Raw genomic sequence first — 24,441 nt, forward strand, 5'->3', positions numbered from 1 at the left:
AACTAGCAGACAGAAAGTCAAGAGTAGGATTAAATGGTCAATTCCCGTCATTACAAAACAGCAGGCCTGAAGGTTCCAAACTAAGTCCTGGGTTGTTTAAATGTATTAATCAACAATCTGGAAAGGAGAGTGAGCAATGAGGTAGCAAAATTTGCAGATGACAGAAAGTTATTTAGTTTAGCCAGGATCTGAGCAGTCTACGAGGAACTTCAGGGAGACCTTCCCAAGCTGCGGGAATGGGGAACAGTAGGCAGATGAAACTGAATGCTGATAATGCCAAGGAGAGGGGGAAATGTAAACCACTTATACAGAGGCACCAAAAGGAAATATTCTGTCTCACAACATGTGATTAAACCGAGGGGCTCATTGCAGCCAAGAACTAAACGAGATTCAACAAGGGACTGGCTGTTTCTGTGGATAGCAAGGCTATCCAGAGTTACAATTAACGACAACAAGAACTTTGGAAGGAATATTAAACCTCGTGCTTCGGGTCTGAAGCCAATCTACCCAGAAAGCAGGAACCGCGGCAGGGAGCCTCAGAGCCAGGGTCTGCAGATTTGGGCTTGCGTTACAGCTCTCCAAATATCTGTGGATGTTCGGGTTTGGACTGGAGCTTGGGCTTTGAATCCACCCCTCTCCCCAGGCTTCAGAGCCTGAGCCCAAACGCTTCCACAGCTACTTTCAGTGCTGTAGTGGAAGCCCAAGTCTGCAGACCCAGGCTCTGATGCTCGCTGCTGCAGTGCCGGCTTGTTGTGTAGACACAGCCTGAGGGATTGGATACTCTGAGGGTGTATCTACCCAGCAGAACAAAACAAAAACAACCCACCCGCAGCGAGTCTCAGAGCCCAGGCCAGCTGACCCAGGCTGGCGGGTCTATCGTGGCAGGGGTGAAAAGAGCAGTCTAGATGCGCAGGCTGAGTTGGGAAGGTCTCAGAGCCCGGGCGTCTACACTGCTATGGTTAGCCCTGCAGTGCGAGCCCCTGGGCCCACGTCAGTTGACCCAGGCTCTCTGAATCACTGCTGTAGGGGGCTTTGCTGTTTAGACGTACCCTCAGAGATCAGGATGAGACACACACGGGGGGCAGAGAGAACCCTACTTTAGGGCGAGGTGGGAATAACACCTTCTTGAGCACCTGTCACTGGCCCCTTCCAGAGACAGGATACGGGACTAACCGGACCTTAGGTCTGCTCTGCTCTGGCAGCTCCTATGGGAGGAGAAACAATCAAGAAGCACCAGTTAAACCAGGTTCTTGTGCAAGTCTGAACGAATCACCTGTTTTAGGCACCACCAGCCATCCAAATCCCGCCGCTAAGGGGAAAACGGGCTGGGACTCCCACACCACAGGAGCCTGCACTGTTTGGCTTTTTAAACAGTGCTTCATACTGAGTCAGGGGCGCAGCGAGCACGGACTTGCACCAGCAAACCAAACGCTTCCCTGTTCCTCCAAGGTCCTGGTCACGTGACTAACCCGCTGTCAGGCCAGCAGGCAGAAGAAGGTGGTCTGGTGGTCAGAGCATTAGCCTGGGGTTGGGGAGATGTGGGTTTAATTCTCTGTTCTGCCAGTCGCTTCCTCTGTGACCTTGGGCAAGTCACTTAGTCCCTCTGAGCTCCACTTGCCCACCTGTGCAATGGGGATACGGCACTGCCCTGCCACACAGGGGTTTTGTGAGAAGTACAATAAGATAGTGAGGCGCCCAGATACTGCGCTGATGGGGGCCGGGCAATTATCTAAGACACACAGACCGAGTGCTGATTTGGACATCATGCTGAGCCTGTCCTCACGTGCAGAGCGTAGGGGAAAATAAACCCTCCAGCCAGACATAAAGCAACCCCCAAAGCAGAGCGCAGGAACCAGCTGCACTGCACTGGGGGCTGGAAAGACATTCTGGATCCTGGAATGTCAGTCAGGGAGAGACCTGAGCCCTGTGGAAATCGTGCCCCATGCAGGGGCGAGTGCAGGGCACCAGTGGAGTCACTGCACAGCCACTAATAGAGCTTCTGCACTGGCTGCCCCTGAGCTCCCCAGGAGCTGCGCCATGTCCCTGTGCCTCTCCCATCCTGCCTCTGCCCTCCTGGATAGTGACTTGGGGACAGTCAGTGCTCCATGGTGCACAAAGGACTGTCTCTCTCTGCAGCTGGCAATCCAACACCAGTTCCGCTGTCCTTAAGGATACCCAAAGCCTCTCCCACAGGCCCTAAAATCCTGCCATGGGTGTCAGCACCCACACACAGGCACCAAGGAGATGTCCAGCAGGAGCGGCTTTTAAAAATTAAAACAGCTTGACATCAACCAGGACGACAACACCGGACACGTCAGTACCCGGAAAGATAATGGAGCAAATAATCAAGCAAGCAAATTGCAAACATCTAGAAGATAATAAGGTGATAAGTAACAGTCAGCATGGATTTGTCAAAAACAAATCACGTCAAACCAACCTGATAGATTTCTTTGACAGGGTAACAAGCTTTGTAGATGGGGGGAAGCGGTAGATGTGGTATATCTTCACTTTTGTAAGGTTTTTGATACTGTCCTGCATGACCTTCTCATAAACAAACTAGGGAAATGCAACCTAGTTGGAGCTACTATAAGATGGGTGCATAACTGGTTGGAAAACCATTCCCAGAGAGTAGTTATCAGTGGTTCACAGTCATAGAATCATAAAATATTAGGGTTGGAAGGGACCTCAGGAGGTCATCTAGTCCAACCCCTGCTCAAAGCAGGACCTAATCCCCAACTAAATCATCCCAGCCTGACCTTAAAAACCTCTAAGGAAGGAGATTCCACCACCTCCCTAGGTAACCCATTCCAGTGCTTCACCACTCTCCTAGTGAAAAAGTTCTTCCTAATATCCAACCTAAACCTCCCCCACTTCAACTTGAGACCATTACTCATGCTGGAAGGGCATATCAAGTGGGGTTCTGCAGGGATCAGTTCTGGGTCCAGTTCTTTTCAATATCTTCATCACTGATTTAGATAATGGCATAGAGAGAACACTTATAAACTTTGTGGACGATACCAAACTGGGAGGGGTTGCAAGTGCTTTGGAGGATAGGATTAAAATTCAAAATGATCTGGAGAAATGATCTGAAGTAAATAGGATGAAACTCAATAAGGACAAATGCAAAGTACTCCAAGGCACAATCAGTTGCACATAAACAAAATGGAAAATGACTGCCTAGGAAGGAGTACTGCAGAAATGGATCTGGGGGTGATACTTGATCACAAGCTAAATGCGAGTCAACAGCGTAACGCTATTGCAAAAAAAAGCAAACATCCTTCTGGGATGTATTAGCAAGAGTGTTGTAAGCAAGACACGAGAAGTAATTCTTCCGCTCTACTCTGCACTGATTAGGCCTCAACTGGAGTATTGTGACCAGTTCTGAGCACCACATTTCAGGAAGGATGTGGACAAATTGGAGAAAGTCCAGAGAAGAGCAACAAAAATGATTAAAGGTCTAGAAAACATGACCTAGGAGGGAAGATTGAAAAAACTGGGTTTGTTTAGTCTGGAGAAGAGAGAACTGAGAGGGGACATTATACCAATTTTCAAGTACGTAAAAGGTTGTTACAAGGAGGAGGGAGGTAAATTGTTCTAGTTAACCTCTGAGGATAGGACAAGACACAGTGGGCTTAAATTGCAACAAGGACTGTTTAGGTTGGACATTAGGAAAAACTTCCTCACTGTCAGGGTGGTTAAGCACTGGAATAAATTGCCTAGGGAGGTGGTGGAATCTCCATCATTGGAGATTTTTAAGAGCAGGTTAGACAAACACCTGTCAGGATGGTCCAGATAATACTTAGTCCTGCCAGGAGTGCAGGGGACTGGACCAGGTGACCTCTTGAGGTCCCTTCCAGTCATAAGATTCTATGATGGTGGCTGCCCAATGGTGGGGTGAGGAAGAAATGCCCCATTACCTACATACAGCATTGCACAATTGGCAAAGTGCAGTATATGAGCCTGATTCTACTCTCTGAATTCAATGGAGTTACCCCCCCCCCCCGAGCCTGATGTAATTTGGGGAAGAATCAGCCCCTCTGGAAACCTCAGTTACTGACCACTACTGGAATCCAGACCCTGACTTGATGGGATAGCCCGTGCTCTTATCCAGTTTGGGGACACTGATGAGCCTGATTCCCTTCTCGGTCAATGTTTAATTGGTGCAATTCCACTGACTTCCATGAGTTGCTCCTGATTAACACCAGCATCAGATTATGGAGCCGATTATTAATAACGAATTAAAAGTAATTGGTGCCAGCCGCCGGGAGATACATTTATTTCCTGCTCCCAGCCTGTTCAGCTTTCCGTGCAGACCATTTGGGACCCTTAAAATTCCACCTGCCCTGCAGGAAGGGAGTTCCTTTACACACAGGACCTCTGGGAGGTTGCACCTCTAGGTCTGTCGCTGTGCCACGCACTGTACAGTTTGATGAGTCACCCAAAAGGTGTTCCACAGTCTGCCAGGAAGCCCTGGCCTGGACAATAAAACAGAGTGATACATTTTGAGAGAGGAAACAGCATGGTCTAGTGGTCAAAGCACAGCCTGGGAATCAAGGAGTCCTGGGTTCTGTGCTCTGCATTTCACTTCCTTAAGAGTCACTTCACTTATCCCTGCCTCAGTTTCCCCAAGAGGCTAATATAAAACTCACCCACTACCTTGAAGCATTGTGAGGATAAAGGCATGGGGGTTTGGAAAGTACTTTCATATCCTTTAGATGGAAAGTGCCAAACTTTCTTTGTTTTAACTCTGCACTGTTCTGTGACCAGACTTAAATCTGCTGAATTCAGTCGACTTCAGGGCCTTAACGCTAACGAGGCATTTGCTCTTGACCTCAATGGGAGCAGGACTGGGCACTTATGCTGTAAGCCCCTTGGGACAGCAGCTCCCTGTATTTATTGTACAGTGCTGTTTACGCGCTGTTATTTGGCCAGCGTCATCTGAGCACGTGCAGAGCAGAGCTGGGGCGCTGGAAGAAAGAGGGGTAAAGAAAAGCCGAAATGAAGAGTCTTGTGAGAGCCCCATAAGGGAATCTGGGTATGAGCAATCCATAGGGATCTCAAGCAGGTATAAATGATTTGGATGGCAAAAACTGGTGATTATTATTGTTGTTTGTATTACCGTGGCACCTAGGCGCCCTAGTCATGGACCAAGAGCCTGTTGTGCTAGGCGCTGTACAAACACAGAACAAGGAGATGGTCCCTGCCCCAAAGAGTTTACAATCTAAGTATAAGACAGGAGACAACAGATAGATGACAGACAGACGAGGAAATACAAGGAAACACAGATAGTGCTGTCAGCAGGACAGCCAGGGGTCTCAGCACATCCACAGATTAAACTGTTGCCAACTTTTTTCTAGGCAAGACGTCAAAGGAAAGTTTTGAAGGAGGGTTTTGAAAGAGGACACTGAGGTAGCTTTGCAGATGTTTATGGAGAGCAACTCCCAAGCACAAGGGGAAACATGGGAGAAAGCACGAAGGTGCTTGTTTGAAAATTTAACAGGAGGCCGCCGGAGGCTGGGATCAGTGCAATCGGAGACGGAAGTCGACATCTTGATAGTGAAGGAGGGAGGATGGGAAGAGGGATATGCGACTTATCTTGACCTTCACAGCCTACGTTTGATAGGATAGAGAAGGGGGAGGCAGGGGAAGGAAGCAAAGAAAGGGGTGACATGGTCAAGGCAACAGAAACTGGGTATCAGCAGGGCAAGATTGCATTTGTCAAGGGCAGAGAGAAGGATAGAGCAGCAATCAATATGGGAGATGAGGAGAGCCTGGACGAGCATTTTAGCTGCGTAGATGGCTAGCAAAGGCCGTAGCTTAGAGATGTTATGTAGAAGAAATCAGCAAGATTTAAGCCTAGCTTGGATTTGAGATTGGGTATCTTTCTAAGGCTTGTTCGACACTTACCCCCCAATTCGAACTAAGGTACGCAACTTCAGCTACGTGAATAACGTAGCTGAAGTTTGAAGTACCTTAGTTCGAACTTACCTCGGTCCACACGCGGCAGGCAGGCTCCCCCGTCGACACCGCGGTTCCCCCGTCGACGCCGCGGTACTCCTCTCGTCTAGCTGGAGTACCGCAGTCGACAGCGATCACTTCCTGGTTCGACTTATCACGTCCAGACAAGACGCGATAAGTCGAACCCAGAACTTCGATTCCCAGCCGCCGAACTAGCGGCTGGGTGTAGACATACCCTAAGAGACGTGCTTTAGCTCAACTAGAAGTTTAGCTGATGCAGAAACCACTTGGTGAAATTCTATGGTCTGTGTCTGTAGGAGGTCAGGCCAGAGGGACTGTAATAATCCCTCTTGGCTTTAAAAATCTATGACTACATGGTAATTACATCTCCCAGCGTAAGAGCTCTGGGTGTAAACTAATCGCTTTAGGCTGTGCTTTTTAACGCAGAGGTTTGTGTTTCCTTTGCAGACTAGCACTCTGATAGGTTTCTTCCCACCTACAATCTCCACTGTGGTCCTCAGAGAGCTGTGCTAAGCTCCTATGCTATGATTCAGTAGGTGGCACTCTCCCCCTTAGTCAGTACTGAACCCACATGGTATTAGGGGACACTATTACTGGATGTACCACCATCCATGTAAGATGTAAAACAGAGGTCCCAACAATCTGTGATCACTGAGTCTACGTAGCAGCTAGACACCTGCGGCTGGCCTGTGCCAGCCGACTCTGGCTCACGGACTTGGGCTGCAGGGCTGTTTCATTGCTGTGTAGACTTCTGGGCTGGAGCTGGAGCCTAGGCTCTAAGGCCTGGTCCACACTAACCCCCCACTTCGAACTAAGATACGCAACTTCAGCTACGTTAATAACGTAGCTGAAGTCAAAGTACCTTAGTTCGAACTTACCGCGGGTCCACACGCGGCAGGCAGGCTCCCCCGTCGACTCCGCGTACTCCTCTCGCGAAGCAGGAGTACCGGCGTCGACGGCGAGCACTTCTGGGATCGATCCGGGATCGATTTATTGCGTCTAGACAAGACGCGATAAATCTATCCCAGAAGATCGATTGCTTACCGCCGGACCCGGAGGTAAATATAGACGTACCCTCTGACTCAGTGAGATGGGAGGGTCCCAGAGCTCAGGCTCCGAAGTCTACACAGCCACGGAACAGCCCCGCAGCACGAGCCCTGCAAGCCTGAGTCGGCTGGCACAGGCCAGCCACAGGTGTTTAGTTGCTGTGTAGACATACCCTGAAGAGCCAATGCCAGAGTCTTGCAAGAGTAAGGTTATTAGCTTGTGAAATTCCAGCTTAGGCAACCACCGCCTATAAACATATATTCCCCCTACACTTTTAGTTGATACAGTATGCTTCAATTCCTGACCTAAATGTTGGCAGGGTGCTGCTGTGAGCTGTTAAACAGCAGGTACTTTCCACCCAAGAGGTGGCTGCATTTCAGCACGGAGAGTGAAGTGATTCCTGTTGGTGAAGTACTTTGGGATCCCCTGGGACGATAGGCACTATGTAAATATAACTTTAATTATTATAAACGAATGACTCACTGACGGAAATCAATTTGATTTGCAAAGGAGACTCTCAAGTGAAACGAGAAAGAATGTTGCAGTTCAAGAATACTTGTTAAAAACCATTAAAGAGAGAGGCAGAATTCTGACACTTCCTGCTGTTAAATCCATCATTGCCTCCAATTTACACATTAGATTTGGCACATTAAAATGCCCTGGGTGGCCTAATTGCTTTTTTCTCTTGCACAAAAGCCAGGAGTACTCAAAGGAGTATTAGAAACAGACACTTCCATGGCTGATGCAAAATAAATACAACCTGGGCGAGAAAGATCAAGGCCATCACATTATAACAACAATGGAAATAGGATGCACAGACAGTGGATTAAAACACTGGTGCATTAAAACACAACTTGAATCCAGATGTGAGGCACAGCAGTTAAGAGGCTGAAAGGGCTAAAATGGGAGAGACATTTTCTTGGAGGAGGTCAATCATATGACTCAGGTATATTACGGAATTCCCTTTATCGCCTCCAGAGATTTTGGGGCATTGGAGCCAGCCAGCACTGCCAGCTGGTAGTGATTACACATGAGTGCTGAAACCAGGATAACTGTTTAAAGTGCTTATACAGGTAGGGTCCGATTGCAAACTAAAAGACTATTCTCTTCCCGCTGCAAAAATTCCACCCCTCCAGAACCAGGCTCCTACGGCACAACATCTGGGCTTAATGGCATGACTCCGCATGCAATCTGTCATGACAACACATGCCACTTGGGGCAACTTCTAGAATTCAGTGGGCTGATCCCAGCACGGTACAGTAGGAAGTTTCTAGTAGGTCTTTAGCCTTCTGATCATAGGGGGAAAATCCTGGTCCCATTGAAGTGAGAGGGAGTTTTGCCACTGACTTCAATGGAGCCTTGATTTCAACCATAGTGTCTTGTTTTCTAGCTTCATGTTATGTTGCTAGCAATACCCGAGTTCTTTCAACGTTTGCGGTCTGCAGTGAAGCGGAAACTCTGCACTTGATTGAAGCCCATGTGACCAGATTCCCTCCTTATAAACAAATACGTTCAACAAAGCTGGAAAAATACCACACGTGCAGCAAGGCAATACTGCTGTGTGCGCCCTCTCTCCCACATGTTTTGCCCCACTAAAGACACAATCAAACAAGCAGTGAGTCAGCCAACTTGTTTTTTCCACCTGTTCATGGGAGACTCAGAACAGCTTGGGTGTTACCAGATCCACCGAACCATAAAACAAACTACTTCACCCAGTTTCTACACAGAACATAGACTGACAGAAATCTAGGCTGGAAGGGACCTCAAGAGGCGGAGTCCATCTCCCATACCCCACGCTGCAGGTGGTTTACTTACATCTCCTAATTAAGCCATCCCTGACAGGTACTTGTCTAACCTAGTCTTAAAAACCGCCACTGACAGGGATTCCACAACCTCCGTTGGAAGCCTATGTGACACTGGGTGTCAGCTCATGCCAAGGTCCCCACACCTCAGCTGAATACTAACAAATACATATTGGAATCCGTCGGGCTCACCTATCTGTTAGAATTGTTAACATGGGTATTAGAATTATATGCATGTGTTTAGTCCTTACGGAATGTTTGTGAGTTGCTGCCTGCATTAATGTCACTTATAACATTTGCACCCCAGACTGTAAGGTAATATTTGAGCATTTGTACTGTGAGCCTCTCTGACTATGCAAATCACCAGACAGGAGAGAGACATTAACCAGTGTGGGGATGTCCCTGGGTGTTCTGCCCAACAGGGAAGGCAGAACACCAGATGGACTATCCCCCCATGAAAACCCCTAATAAGGGGGAACTAGATCTCCATGCTGCTTGGACTCTGAGTGGTATATAAAGGACATATAGACCTTGCTTATTATAGAAGCTTCTATTACCTTTTGAAACTTAAGATTGTAATTCATTTGTGGGTTTATATGTTTACCTGCTTTAACCTTGTAAATACCTCTCTTGTTTCCTTTTCCTGTATAATAAATCTTTAGATAGTTTATTACAGGATTGGCTACAAGCGTTGTCTTTGGTATGAGATCTAAAATGCAATTGACCTGGGATAAGTGACTGGTCCGCTGGGACTGGGAGTAACCTGAATATTGCTGTGATTGGTGGTGTAAGGGACCATCTATCACAAAGGCAGGCGTACCTGGGGGACAAGACAGATCAGAGCACCCTAGGGGACTGTCTGTGACTCCATGTTAAAGCTGTTATAGTGCCTGAGTAGGTTACACTTAGGGATGTAAAATGTTAACCAGTTAACTGGTTAGCATTAGTCTTACTGATTAACCCGTCTTAACTGTTAACCCCTGGGCTGGCCGGGCGGCCGGCCCCAGCAGCCCCACGCCGGCCCCGGCCACACCAGCCGGCCGGATCGGCCCTGACCGCACCAGCCGGCCGGCCCTTTAATCGGTTAACCATTTAAATGAAATTTTTTTAAATCGTTTAAATGGTTAACTTTTAAAACGGTATTTACATCCCTAGTTACACTTGATAACTGGCTGGTGAAATCTAAGAATAGAACTCTCAACCAGCCTGGGGTTTGTGCCCTGCTTCTTCACAGTCTGCCCTGAGGTTGGTCCACATGCTCTTCTGAGCCACTGCCAGACAGCTGGTCAGTCTATTCCAGAGCGTAACTGCCCTTCTAGTTAGAAAGTGTTTCCTAACATCCAACGTAAACCTCCCTTGCTGCACATTAAGCCCATTACTACTTGTCCTACCATGGATGGACATGAAGAACAATTAATCATTGTCCTCTTCATCACAGCACTTAACATATTTGAAGACGGTTTTCAGGTTCCCCATCAGTCGTCTTTTCTCAAGAATAAACATGCCCAGTTTTTTAACCTTTCCTCACAGATCAGGTTTTCTGAACCTTTTATCATTTGTGTTGCTCTCCTCTGGACTCTTTCCAATCCTTGCAGTGCAGCGTCCAGAACGGGACTCCTGTTGTCACCACCACCTCGCTTGCTGTGTGCGCCCTGAGGATCGATGGGGCTGACGACAGCAGCAAGGTGGCAGTGGCGGCGGCCAGCAGAAGCGAGGCACACAGCCAGCGCTGCACCTACCCAGCAGGCAGGAGGTAGCGGAGACAGATCACGGGCTTGGGGAGCCCCACCAGGCAGCAACGCTGATACACGTTCAGGGACAAGCGTTGGGTCCGGGTCCAGTCTGAAAAGGACTCAACACGCTCAGGTCAGGCTCAGGCTGGGTTTTAAACTGGGGTCCAAGCAGACCTCTACCCTGTATTGCTAAGACCTGAAGGAGATGCCCCTGGAGCAAAAGTGTTAAAGGCCTGTGATTCCGAAGCAGCAAGTTCTGGGTTCGAGTCTAGCTCTAGAGTCACTGAGAAGTTCCAAGTGGCCATGGGATTATTCTTACTATTTGCCTAGAGGCCTCAACCAAGATCATGGCCCCATTGTGCCAGGCGCTGTACAGACACATAGTAAAAGATGGTGTCTGCCCCCAAAGAGCTTATGGTCTAGTGAAACATGAAGTGGGATGGGAAACTGAGGCACAGAGTGGGGCAGAGATTTGCTCAAGGTCACCCTGCAGGTCAGTGGCTAATCCAGGAAGAGAATCAAGGCCTCCTTCTGGCTCAGTGCCCCACCCTGCCTGTCAGTGGGCTGCAGGTTCGGTACACCCTATTTTATATATTATGGGACAGCAAATGTACTATACAAAAATATCTACATAGCAGCTTTATTTTTGCAAATCAGTAAATTAAGCCATCTCTCAGCAAACGTGGGGACGTTCTTCAGAAGGTGGGGATACAGCCATGACAAGATGATGCCCAGTATGTGCTCTAGGAAAGGAAGAGGGAACAGGTATGTACCTGGCAAAATAAACACAGCTGCCCAATGATGGAAGATGGAGGAAAACACATTGTCACTGCTACGCTCTTGGCAAGAGGGCACAGGCAGGAGGCGAATTAACCATCAGTGGAAGGAGGAGCGGGGTCATAGAGTCATCTGTTCACGCCTCAGAGGCAACTGGGTGGGAAGCTCTCCTTCAGGTGACACAGATGAGATTATGCAAAATGCAAAACATTCCCTGCCTGAGAATCACCAGGAAATCTAGAGACACAAAGCGGGAAACAAAAGCCAGCTGGGAGAGCCAAGCCCTCGCTGCAGGGCACAGCTTGTGTGAGTCTGTCACAGAATAAGAGCAGGGAGCCCTTTGCCAACCATGATTCTGCACAGCTATGGTGCTGGGCAGGTCAAAAGAATGATCCGTGTAGTCCCCTATTTACTAGCGTCTCTCAGCACCTCACAATACACCTCTACCCCGATATAACGCTGTCCTCGGGAGCCAAAAAATCGTACCATGTTATAGGTGAAACTGCGTTATACAGAACTTGCTTTGATCCACTGGAGTGCACAGCCCCGCCCCCCCCAGAGCGCTGCTTTACCGCGTTATATCCAAATTCGTGTTATATCAGGTCACGTTATATCAGGGTAGAGGTGTATTGACTGTATTTATCTGCCGAGGCCCCCCTCTCCCCCCCGGGAGGTAGGGCAGTGCTGGTAACCCCATTTTATAGATGGAGAACTGAGACACTGGGAGACTAAGGCCTGGTCTACACTAAAAAGTTAGCTTGACCCAGCTTCGATGTGCAGGGATGTGAAAAATCTGCACCCCTGAGAGATGTAGTTAAGCCGACCTAACCCCTGGTGTAGACAGCGCTAGGTTAATGGAAGAATTCTAGCTACTGCCCTTGGGGCGGTGGATTCCCTACACAGCTGGGAGAACCCCTCCCGTCGGCATTGATAGTGTCTACACTGAAGCGCTACAGCAGCAGCTGGAGTGTTTCAAGTGTACACCAGCCCTATGGGTGTGTCTGCATTGCATCATAAACCCGGGTCTGTGGGACCCGCGCTTGTGCACTTGGTGTTTCCAAGCTGGCACTTGAGCGTCCACTCTGCAATTGCTGGACACATCCATAGAATATCAGGGTTGGAAGGGACCTCAGGAGGTCATCTAGTCCAACCCCCTGCTCAAAGCAGGACCAATTCCCAACTAAATCATCCCAGCCAGGGTTTTGTCAAGCCTGACCTTAAAAACCTCTAAGGAAGGAGATTCCACCACCTCCCTAGGTAACCCATTCCAGTGCTTCACCACCCTCCTAGTGAAAAAGTTTTTCCTAATATCCAACCTAAACCTCCCCCAATGCAACTTGAGACCATTACTCCTTGTTCTGTCATCTGCTACCACTGAGAACAGTACAGATCCATCCTCTTTGGAACCCCCTTTCAGGTAGTTGAAAGCAGCTATCAAATCCCCCCTCATTCTTCTCTTCTGCAGACTAAACAATCCCAGTTCCCTCAGCCTCTCCTCATAAGTCATGTGCTCCAGACCCCTAATCATTTTTGTTGCCCTCCGCTGGACTCTTTCCAATTTTTCCACATCCTTCTTGTAGTGTGGGGCCCAAAACTGGACACAGTACACCAAATGAGGCCTCACCAATGTTGAATAGAGGAGAATGATCACGTCCCTCGATCTGCTGGCAATGCCCCTACTTATACAGCCCAAAATGCCGTTAGCCTTCTTGGCAACAAGGGCACACTGTCGACTCATATCCAGCTTCTCGTCCACTGTAACCCCTAGGTCCTTTTCTGCAGAACTGCTTCCTAGCCATTCGGTCCCTAGTCTGTAACAGTGAATGGGATTCTTCCATCCTAAGTGCAGGACTCTGCACTTGTCCTTGTTGAACCTCATCAGGTTTCTTTTGGCCCAATCCTCTAATTTGTCTAGGTCCCTCTGTATCCTATCCCTACCCTCCAGCGTATCTACCACTCCTCCCAATTTACTGCATTGCGTAGACCTTCTGACTCAGATCTATGGCTTGAGCCGCGTCCACATTGCAAATTGACAGGGGTTGGATCCGAGTCACAGCGGGCCCTAGGACCCAGGTCCTGAGTGCTCACTAATCCAAGTCAGACTGATTTGTGTGTGGATGGAAGGGGAGCTTAGGCTCAAACCTGAGTCAGAGCCCAGGCTGAGAGTGCAGTATAGACATACCTTAAGTGATCACACAAGAGGCCTGTTGCAGAGCAGGGAATAGGGTCTCCTGAGTCCAGCTCAATGCCCTGCCTGGACACAGCTTTTTTTTGTAGATGTTGTGGAGAAAGTGTGTGTAAACCTCATTTGAATCGGGTTCCACTTGAAAAGGCTTTTGGCCTGCAGTGTTGGGGTTAAACGTAAGGGAAATTGCCAAGAGTCACTGGTTTCGCCTCACTGATGCAAATACCAGCGGGACTCCCACTTATTAGAACCACCTTTGCAAAACACTTAGAAGTTCCTCATTCCTCACACTGAAACATAGACGAATCACTGGCCCCTTACCAGACAGTTGCTGTTGGATACAAACAACTCTGAGGAAGTGGGAAGAGAGCGACCAACAACAAACAGCCTAGAACAACATGTTTACTACATAGTTTGTGGTGTGTCTGGCAGCTCTTACGTTTTCTAAAGCAGCAGAGCTGATTTCCACTGTGCCCAGCTCTCATCCCACAGCAAGTTCCCACTGTGAAACAGGGCCCTTTCAACGCCATCTCAATTCACTTCACTTTACCATTGGACCTTACACCTTCATCACAGCTGGTGACACACAGCTGTCTCCAATCAGTTTCACCTTTCAGTTTCTCCTGTGGCATCACAATGCTGAAGCATTTTGTTTCCTCACACCCCAGGGGCAAGTTTCTTTTCAACCCTGTTTCCATTGGAATTTTAAAAAATAATAATTGCAGAAACATTGTGTGGCCAACCTTTTTCTTGTTGTGTTTTGTTTTAAAGCACAAAAGCTCAGAATAGGAGCACGTGGCCAGCCCCTGCTCATGCTCCAAAAGAGCCCCAACCAGCAACACAGTGCCGGGGAAACTATTCTTGATGAGAATATTTGTGTGCGCGCAAAATTCACTTGTTTCACTATTGCAGCACCTTTTAGACAAATTATTTCAACTATTCAGAGATACTAAGGCCAGAAGGGACCATTGCAATCATCTCATCGGACCTCCTGCATAACCCAGACCACAGAACTTCGCCTAGTAATTCCTGCGTCCAGCCCTCCCTTCTGTTTGAGCCATAGCATATCTTTTAGAGAAATATCCAATCTTGGCTTATGGGGTGAGGAATTATCCTAGCGGTGGAATGAGCTCGTAAATTGCAGCTCGGGGATGGGCACCAAGAATCCCTGGGTTCTAATCCTGATGCTGTCAGGTTCTGACACTGACTAGCCTGCAGAATATTTGCAAACACATAGCACTTTACAAGCATTACTTAGTTAGGACTCCTAACATCACCATCAAGTGGTTAAATACTATTGTGCCCATTTCACAGAGAGGGGATGCTGAGGATCAAAGAGGTCAACTGCCTGAGTCACAAACCAAGTGTCAGAATCAGAATTCAAGTCACCTGAGTCCCAGTCCAGTGGCTAGATGAGACAAATGAAAACGGGCCTGTCTGTTTCACAGGCATCTCGAGTCAGTTTCAGTAGCCGGTTTCTCCTGTGCTCTCACAATGGTTCAGCATTGGGGTTCCTAACACCACGGGGGCAGGTTTCACTTCAAACCTGTTTACAATGGAATCTTAAACCAAATCAAATCAATCAATCAATACCTGCAGAATCATTTGTGGTGGGCTCCGGTGTGGTAAACGGATTTTTTTAAACCACAAAACCCTACAATTTGTACTAAAGTGGAGTGTCATTAACTAATGTTTGTGAAGCGCATTAAGATAGTCTAATGAAAGTTTCCAGGGGCCTGATCCAAAACCCACTGGGATCAATGGCAAAACTCTCTCTGGCTTCAGGAGGCTTTGGATCAGACCCTGTTACTAACAACAACGTCATTAGCATCACATACAGCTAGACACTTGCAGACACGTTGTCTAGATAGAGTGTATGCAGACACAATGCTCGCTATTGCTGAGGGCCAGTTTTGTCAGGCGGTTTTAACATTGCAAGTGCGGACCCTGATTTCACCTACGTGACATGTTTGGACAAGTTAGGGCCCTAGCCATCTGGGCCCTGCAGCCCCGTGCACCAGTTAGGCTGGCATAAAGGGGGTGCAGGACATGCTTACAAGCCTCTATAGCTGGGGCACACGTCAGGGAGGTGCTCTGGGGCAGGGCGCAGGTGAACCAGAGGGGCAGGAGGGGGCATGCAAAGGCAGACTTGCTCCTCAGTGATTCTATGCCATGCCAAGCTGTGACCCGGGGACTTCCGAATGCAACTAGCAGAGGGCCTAAGGAGCGCATAAGGGTTACAGGGATCCCCTGTGCCTGGTATTTACAGTCTAGTTCACCGAATGGGTTGGGTAAGATGTCTAATAAAAGCCTGTGTCATCATCCCCATTGCAAGATGTATGTGTGGGAACAGATGGGGAGCTGGGTATATCAGGGCCACACAGAGGATTCAGGGGGCCTGGGGTCTTAATTGCCGCCGAAGACACGGCACTTCGGCAGTGGGTCCCGGGGCGGGAGGACCCCCCGCCGCCGAATTGCAGCCGAAGACCCGAAGCGGAAGAAGCTCCGAGGGCCCGGGCCCCGCAAGAGTTTTCCAGGGCCCACGGAACGAGTGAAGGACCCCGCTCCAGGGGCCCCGAAAAACTCTCGTGGGGGCCCCTGCGGGGCCTGGGGCAAATTGCCCCACTTGCCTCCCCTCCCCCCGGGCGGCCCTGGGGTATATACACTTAGTGTGATGTTCTCTAGGTCTGCAGTTAAAAAACAGGTCACTCAAAGGCAGCGTGTCTTGAGACAAACTCCTCAGGACAGGGGATGGGAGATACTTATCTTGGTGGGCGGGCACTGCGTATTTCACAGCATTCGACCGAAGTCTCTGAGCAGTCTAAGTCAAATGCTAACAAAGAGCTGGCAGGAGGAGGTAACCAGTGAGGGGTGGGGGGGACCTATTGAGGTAAACAGCGGGAGGTGAGGGGGAACCTACCTTGAGGTGAACAACAAAGGTCTATTCTGGTATATTCAGGTGTGCAAACAGACACCCTGGCATCCTTCACCTAGGAGGTAAACTGACAGCAAGTTTGCTTCAGGAAAAAGGGATCTCAGTCAGGCTTGGTGGCAAATGCTGAAGAGAACTTTGGGCGAGATCAACTTCTTTAGCTGAGAGGTTAATCATTAGTTAAGATTTGTCTCTAGAAGCGTTTTACGATTTTGCTTTCTCCGTAACCATTTTCCCATCTCTCCTATGGGTTATTATTTGAACCTCATTTCTTTCTTAAATACATTTCCTTTCATTTTATAATTGAACTCCAGTGCTGTGTGTCACGCAGGAGCGGTGATCTAACGTAAAACCAGGGTACGCTGTTCCACTGGGAACACAGGATCTGGGATTTCTGTGGGTATCCAGCAATCGGGACTTTGAAGGGACTCAGAGACTGGGGTGCATCTGTTATCAACCTGCAAGGCAAAGGGGGGCTGGCGGAGCGCAGAGGAGAGTGGCTGACAGGCTGGCTGTGTTAGGGGGCTGACACCCAGCTTGTACAGACAAGACTCCCTTGTGCTGAAGGCAGGTGGCAAGCAGGCGACTCATAGCCCTGAGATGGGTCACACAAGGCCCCACAGGGGGATTTGAAATAGGGGCACAAGTTAGGGCAGCTTTCGGGGCTGGGGCAGCCCCAGTCACCCCTGCATGGGGGAGGCCGTTTGCACCTCCTCTGTCCCTGCGCTACGCCTCCCCTGCCTTACGCAGAGCTGGTGTAAGCATTTCCACAGGGGCACTCTGCCTTGCCACACGTGTCGCTCCCCTCCTCTTATCAGCACTGGGGATATGCGGAAAGAGCAGGACCCAAGCTCCATGCACAGCTCTGACAATGGCAGGATATCCTCCGCCCAAGAAGCACTTCCTCCTAGGGAGTCACTGGAGGGCACATTCCTTGGCATTCATCCTCATCCTCGTGAGCTGAACAGAGCCCGCGGACACGGCTGGTACACAGTTCCAGATCCCCCAGTGGCGTGCTGCTATCTCCTAGGAGCTGCTATTTCTCCGAGAGATGCTGAAGGAGAAGCGATTGCAATGATGCAGTCCTAGGCCCTGATCTGAAACCCACCACAGGCAGCAGAAAGTCTCCCATTGACTTCAGGGGCTTTCATGGTTATTTAACCCTTCTATTGCAACAGCACCTGAAGGCCTCAACCAGGGAAGCCCCGTTGTGCAAGGTACTGTGCAAACGTATGGTAAGTGATGGTCCCTGGCCCACGGAGCTGACAGTCTGAACCACAAGCCAGAACAGGGGAACACGGACAAACAGGGTGAGAGACAGAACAAAAAATCTGACAGGATGTGCACAATGCTCAGCCCCTCAGCAGCGATGCTTCCTGCAGTTAGCAGTAGAGGCAGGTATGCTAGTGGACAGATCCTTGGACTGGACCTCAGCAGACTTGGGGGGGGGGGGGGATTATTTATGATTGTATGACTGTACCGCCTAGGAGCTCTAGTCAGGAGCAGGACCCCATTGTGCAAGGTGCTGTACAAAACACAGAACAAGAAGCTGGTCCGTGCCTCAAGGAGCTTTCAGTGTCTTCCAGCTCAGCCACTGGCCTGCTGGGTGACTTCGGGCAAGTCATGTCCCACCCCGTGCCTCAGTTTCCCCATCTGGTCAAATGGAGATCGCAGTACTGTAAAGTGCTTTGCAATCTACTGATGAAAAGCGCTGAGTAAGAGCAACGTATTTATTTTGCAAGTTGCAGTCTCCTGCCTGTATTCTGGGACTGGGACTAGGGCGCGGTGGTGGTTTTATGGATTGTGACTGGGAGCTCTTCCCACTCGTAAGGGAGAGAAAGCAGGAAAGCGCTTGCCAAAGAAAGGCAGACTCAGGCAATAGAGGCTCGAATCTCTGGGAGTCAAGGTAACAGGATGGAGAGGAAAAGTAGGGGTGAACTGCAGAGGACTTTGTAAGTTTGGACCAGGTGTGTTTGACGAGGTGAAGGGGGCGATGGAGGGATTTAAAGATGAGGTGACAGTCAGAGTGACAGGCCAAGAAGACGATCTTAGCTGCAGCATTGTGAATGGGCTGGAGGGATGGCGGGAGCCAGCCAGGCTAAAGAGCAGGAGATGAGGTCAAGCCCTGAGATGATGGAGGCTTGGACAAGCGCTTTGGCAGCATGGGCACAGAGCCAAGGTCTGATTGCTGAGTGGTTGCGCAGGAAGAAGTGACAGCTGGAGACACAGCCTGGACGTGGGGATGGAAGATGAGGGCAGAGTCAAAGACGAAGCCAAGATTATGGGCTTGAGTGACAGGGAAAACAATGGTGCTTTCCACCGTGGAAGAGAAAGGATCCTCCGAGCAAGGATCAGTTTCCCGTAGTCCTAGATGCTACACAGACAAGCCACCAGGAAGACAGGCCCTGCCCCAGAGAGCTCATAAGCTGCATATCAGTGAGGACACCACAGGTGGATGAAACACACACATGGAATGAGAGCCGGTTAGGAGAATAAGGCTACGGACAGAAGCATCTAGCAGAAAAGCGGAAAACCCAGCTCATCGTCTGCCTGCCTGGTGCCGGATGGGAGTGATAGCAGTGGAGTTGCGTCTGCTCGGCACGTCAGAAAAACCAGGTCTCTGGCTTCTTGTTTGACAGCACCCACCTGTGAAGTGCGGATAAAACCTGCCTCCCCCTGCCATGCTGTCGCCGATGAGCTGTATGTGCAGTGCTCGTACAATATAAAGTCCTAGACCACTGCTATGAGATATCGACGATGTGGTCCCATGGCTCGTGCGCTCTGAAGTGTAGCCGTTTGCCTCACACCCTGCCTCCATGTGCTACGCTCAAACCACAGCTTCCTTTCTGTGCCGCCGTCCAATTTATAACACTAAAACCACCTTCCGGTGAAAGAGTTGCACGGTGCAGAAAAGGGGGGGAGGGACGAAGAAGTGCCAGGGGGGGCAAATGTATCTGCCATACAGTAGCATCTACCAGAAGCCTCCAACTGAGATCAAGACCCCAGTGAGCTGGGTGCTGTACATACGTACGTACATACATACACACATATACAATATAATTAGATAAGACAGGCAAGGAATCAGCGGGGGAAACAGCAGCCCAGAGAGGTGAAGTGACTTGCCCAAGGACGCCCAGGAGGTGAGTGGCAGAGCATGGAGTGCAGAGACCCCGCCCGGTGTTGTACCCGCTGGACCACACTGCACCAGCAAGACCAGTCCCCTTCCCTTTGGAGATCTGGGGGTTCTTGGAGTCTGAAATTCAGGGGGAACCTTGCGGAAGAGGCAAAAGCCAAACTCAAAGCAGCAAACAAGTTCCCACGAAACTCCCGGCTCCTTCCAGCCCAGTTAACCTGTCTGGATCAGCTAAACCTGTCGGCAACAGCCTCTCCCCCACACCAGAGAAACCTGTGCAGGGCAGGAAGTCCCACACCTTCCTCCCCAGCTGTTCTGTCAGGGGAAGGGTCAGGAGTTCCTTCTGTGCCATGTGTAGGAGCAGGGTGCTTTAGCCTCCTAAAAGAGCAAATAACCCGAGACCCACACATCTCAGCACATCCAGATGCCCAAACCACCCCCCACTACAATGCTGGCATTAGCTACCCTCTGTGTCTGTGCAGTAGCAGCCGGGCAGTGGCCCCAGTGGGAACTAACCCATTAACCCTGCTCCCATATCAGAGGGATCTGCAGCGGGAGCTTGGCATGGAGCGTAGCTCTTCCCCCTGAATGCCCAGGGAGCAAACACTCTGCCTAGCTCCCCTAAAGCCTGGTGTGACGGGAAGGGTCCCTCTCCTTCCTGGCTCCACTCCGCTCACCCCAATGGAGAGGCCATAATTTGCCCATCTCCGATGACCGTTCCCTCTTTGCTGTGCACAAAAGCTGCACATACAGCACACGTGGCCTCGAGGGCTGCTCCAAAGCACTAAGCACAGATCAGAACATGGGAGAAGCTGTTATGATTCCTGCCCCCCCCCCCACCCCATGACTTTTGATCTAGAGCTCAAGGTGCAGCATACAACCAGTAAAGAAAGACCTATTCCTTAGTTCTGCAGATGGATAAACCCCCTTGAAAAACACACTTCTTGGCGTATCAATTCCTCATTTCCTCCCTCTGTGCTCTCGGTGGCCCTGACCCACTTGCTTCATGCCAAGCCAGTTAATAATTACAAGCAGGAGCTGTGAAAGAGAGAGTGAGCCCATGAAGCACACATTTGGAGCATGCCCCTAACTCCCCAGGGCTTGTAACAAATCACAGTGCTGGTAAATTACAGGAATCTTCTTCCAGGCCTCACCATACAGACACAGAGACAGTCCCTACCCCAGAGAGCTTTCAATCTGGTTTGAGACAAGACACGGTTTGAGACAAGACACGAGGGAGTGTCACAAACGAGCATTTGGGTGATCGTTATATTCTGGGAGGGAAAGTGGCTGGGGACTCTGACCTGGAGGATATTCAGACCCCCTATATACAAACATCTCTTCCCATCAACGTTCAGATTGCCTGGATACGCACACCCCTTCTCCACCCAAAGACACCCAAGAGGAAAAGGCCTTTGAGTCTCTCTTCTGCGCTGGGGTAATGGAACTGTGATACTCCCAGAGTCTCTGTTCAGCCCTAGGTTCATGACCTAAAGAGCTTATGGTCTAAATCATTTGGCATCTGGCAGACCTAATTACTTATTAGCCTATTGTAAGCACTAGCCATCCCCTGACTCATGCTTTGCTGTGGCTGTTTCCCAGGAACTCCCTGTTAGTACCCACATGGGTTACCCTTGGCAATACATGTTGTCCTTGTAGGTGTGGACTGAACATACACTTGTGTTGTCTACTGCAAAAGAATCTCCCATTAAAGCTAATGGAAAGAGCCTCATTGTCTGCAAAGGGAGCAGGACTGGGCCCCTACACAGTAACACCAGTCTGGACCTCTAGTTCTCAACCAGGGGTACGCATACCGGGGGTATTCAGATCTTCCAGGGGGTACATCAACCGGTTCCATAATAAGCACTAGCGAAGTCAGTACACACTAAAATTTCATATGGCTTGTTCATACTGCTCTATATACTATACGCGGAAATGCAAGTACAGTATTTATATTCCAGTTGATTTATTTTATAATTATATGGTAAACATGAGAAAGTCGGCCATTGTTCAGTAATAGTGCGAGGTGACACTTCGGTATTTTTGTATCTGATTTTGTCAGCAAGTAGGTTTTAATGTCAGTGAAACTTGGGGGTACGCAAGGCAAATTAGCCTCCTGAATGGGGTACAATAGTCTGGAAAGGTTGAGAGCCACTGGTCTAGACATTCGACACGTGCCTCAATTATCTGAATGGTACGAGGGCAAGGGGAATGGTTCAGGTTGGGCGGGAGAATTTTTAGTGGAAGTAATGGACTTTGGGGACCAGGACTGAGAGATCTGGGGCTCAGATAACCGAAGTTTCACTGTTCCAGAGAATTCCTAGCATAGGTAAACTATAGCACATGGCTACGCCCATACTCCAATTGCCCTTGGTCCCATTATTGTAACAATCATTTATAGAGCCGTAAATATGCATGCTGCTAGCTCAGTGCCAAAGAGATCACAGATCACTGCTTTACGATCACAACACTGAAGAGTTGATAGGGCACATTAATGGCCACTACTATGGACAGCATTTGACACATACCACACCACGGCACTTCCTGATACAAGGAAGTTCTAGGCTGTCTGCAGACTCAGGCAGACGTCCCTGCCGCAGGTCACATCATGAAGGCTTTCCTTGAAACTCCAAAGGCTAGAGAGAGTTTCATTCTCCTTTCAAATGAAAACGGAGAGAGGGAAGACCAAGCTGTCAGACTCATGGGGAAGCACTTGCCCAGCTCAACCTTTAGTAGTGACTCATTGCCAAGTGCCAACATAGGCTTGGCGTATCTACAATGGGTGCACTCCCCTAATTAAGAGTTGATAGATATGTAAATTGGCGTAATCACCATGGTGATACGTGCTCTGTCTATCCGGCTCTGCATCCTTGCAGGACTGCCCTCAGCGGTTTTCCTCCTCACCTGCAGGTGTGGCAGGGCCATGGATTTTTTCCCCATTGGTTAAATTATGCAGCACTATAGACCCACGGAGGTGCCCAGGTCACCTCCGGTTCAGGACATTCCCAGAGTTCCAGGATCTCTGCATCCAGGGTTTTAGCTCAACCCTCATAGACTAGTCACAAAGTCCAGATCTGAGACTCTCTCCCAGCGTTTGGGGATGTTCTGGCTCGCTCAACAACTCTAGTGTAAAACCTCCCCCGAGCCAGGCCCTCGGTGAGAGTCTGCTAGGTACAGAGTAGACTCTCAGGGAGGGCCTGCAATGTACATTGCCCCAGCCCATGTTACAGCAGTTTCCGGGCTGACGAGTTCTTCCTGCCCTTTCTGCACTCCACAGCTCACACCATGCTGGACGGCAGGGCCTGCATTCCCACTACGGAGCCGTGCATTTATCCTTTGGCCGCCCCCATCAGGATGGAGGGAGAACGTGCCGGGCTGAGGAGAGAGTCTGAGGATCAGAACCGATCACGTTAAGGCCGCATGTGCAGGTGCATGGCACGGAAGGCACACCAGGCCCTGCCTAGGCCCTTGCTTGTGGCTGGGGGGCATCTACAGCAAAGAGCCGCGACGCACACGGTGACACATTGTTTTGGGTATGGGCCGCACAGGCCCCTGCCACGGTTCCCCTTACCCACGCACAGCCCATGTGGGCGTGGCCACATGCCCTCCCCTAGGATTCGTGGGCGTGGCAGGACGCCGTGCCCCTGCCCAGGCTGCAGCGTGGCGGGGCATTTTCCTGGAAGGGTTTGTTGAGGCTTCTCCTTAGCATTTCCCTTCAACATGGTGGCCCAGAGCAGCATGCCTGGGCTTTGCTGGCTGCTAAGCACATCCACCCTGAGCTGCACGTCATGGCAAGGTACTGGCCAGCTCTTCCCTTTCACGGTCTCTTCCGATGACAGACGTTCACTTTACAGCAACTCTGGGGCAACTTTAGTGGAGCAGCACAGTCACCTACCTGTTCTGGTGTCACTGCCCCTTTATAAACCCTCCTCTGTTCGCTCAGGTAACTCCTCGTACAGAGACTTTAACCACATAGCAGCAATCCCCCTGCAGGCCTTGTGCGCTAGTCACCTCCCTGACAGCCACACGGCACCTTGCTCCCACGCATAACTAGAGAGAGAATCAGGCCTCGAACAGTTACTCAGGCGACAGGCTGCTTCTCACAGACTTTAAGGCCAGAACCGACCATTGATAATCTAGTCTGACCTCCTGCACATTGCAGGCCCCAGAACCTCACCCACCCATTCCTGTGATAGCCAGAGATTAGGGGTCTGAGTTACTGAAATCCTCAGATCATGATTTATAGACATCAAGTTACAGAGAATCCACCATTTGCACTAGTTTAAACCTGCAAGTGACCCAGGCCCCACGCTGCAGAGGAAGGTGAAAAACCCAGGGTCTCTGTCAATCTGACCTGGGAGGAAATTCCTTTCAGATCCCAAATATGGAGACTAGTTAGACCCTGAGCATGTGGGAAACACCCATCAGACAGATACCTGGGAAAGAGTTCTTTGTAGTAACTCAGAGCCCTGCCTGCCGCCCCCCCGCCCCCCCCATCTAGTGTTCCATCTCCTGCCATTGTGAATAAACTTTACAGGCGGTGTTAAAAAGATTTCTCCAGGACTCCAGAGGAGTCTTATCCCTGTGTGGATAAGAAGCAGCCGTCTGCATGGGCCAGGGTGAGGAGGGCTTAACTCAACATATTTCAAAGACTTCTGCTAATCTACAGCAATTTAGCACAGCCAGTACCTCCTCCCACTCCTAGTGAAGTCAGCAGGACATTTTACAGAATCTCATAAAGACCCACAGCGACCTACAAACAACAAAAGCAGAGACAGACCTGAGCTACAAACTTGGGATCCACCTGTCCTAAAGCTTGGGAGTTCATTTGGACCAAGGGTATAGGGGTAAGG

General features: G+C 49.8%; 1 protein-coding gene across 1 annotated transcript in view; it reads right to left on the reverse strand.

The window, feature by feature from the left end:
- CAPN5 (calpain 5) overlaps positions 1-11,506 on the reverse strand; it is a 108,973-nt gene extending 97,467 nt beyond the window's left edge. The window contains exon 1 of the mRNA XM_065408165.1: positions 11,335-11,506. The gene's annotated coding sequence lies outside the window, so the exon portion shown is untranslated. The remainder of the gene's footprint in view (positions 1-11,334) is intronic.
- Between the last annotated feature and the right edge of the window lie 12,935 nt (positions 11,507-24,441).

The sequence above is a fragment of the Emys orbicularis genome, chromosome 1, assembly GCF_028017835.1.
Source record: "Emys orbicularis isolate rEmyOrb1 chromosome 1, rEmyOrb1.hap1, whole genome shotgun sequence".
Classification (NCBI taxonomy): domain Eukaryota; kingdom Metazoa; phylum Chordata; order Testudines; family Emydidae; genus Emys; species Emys orbicularis.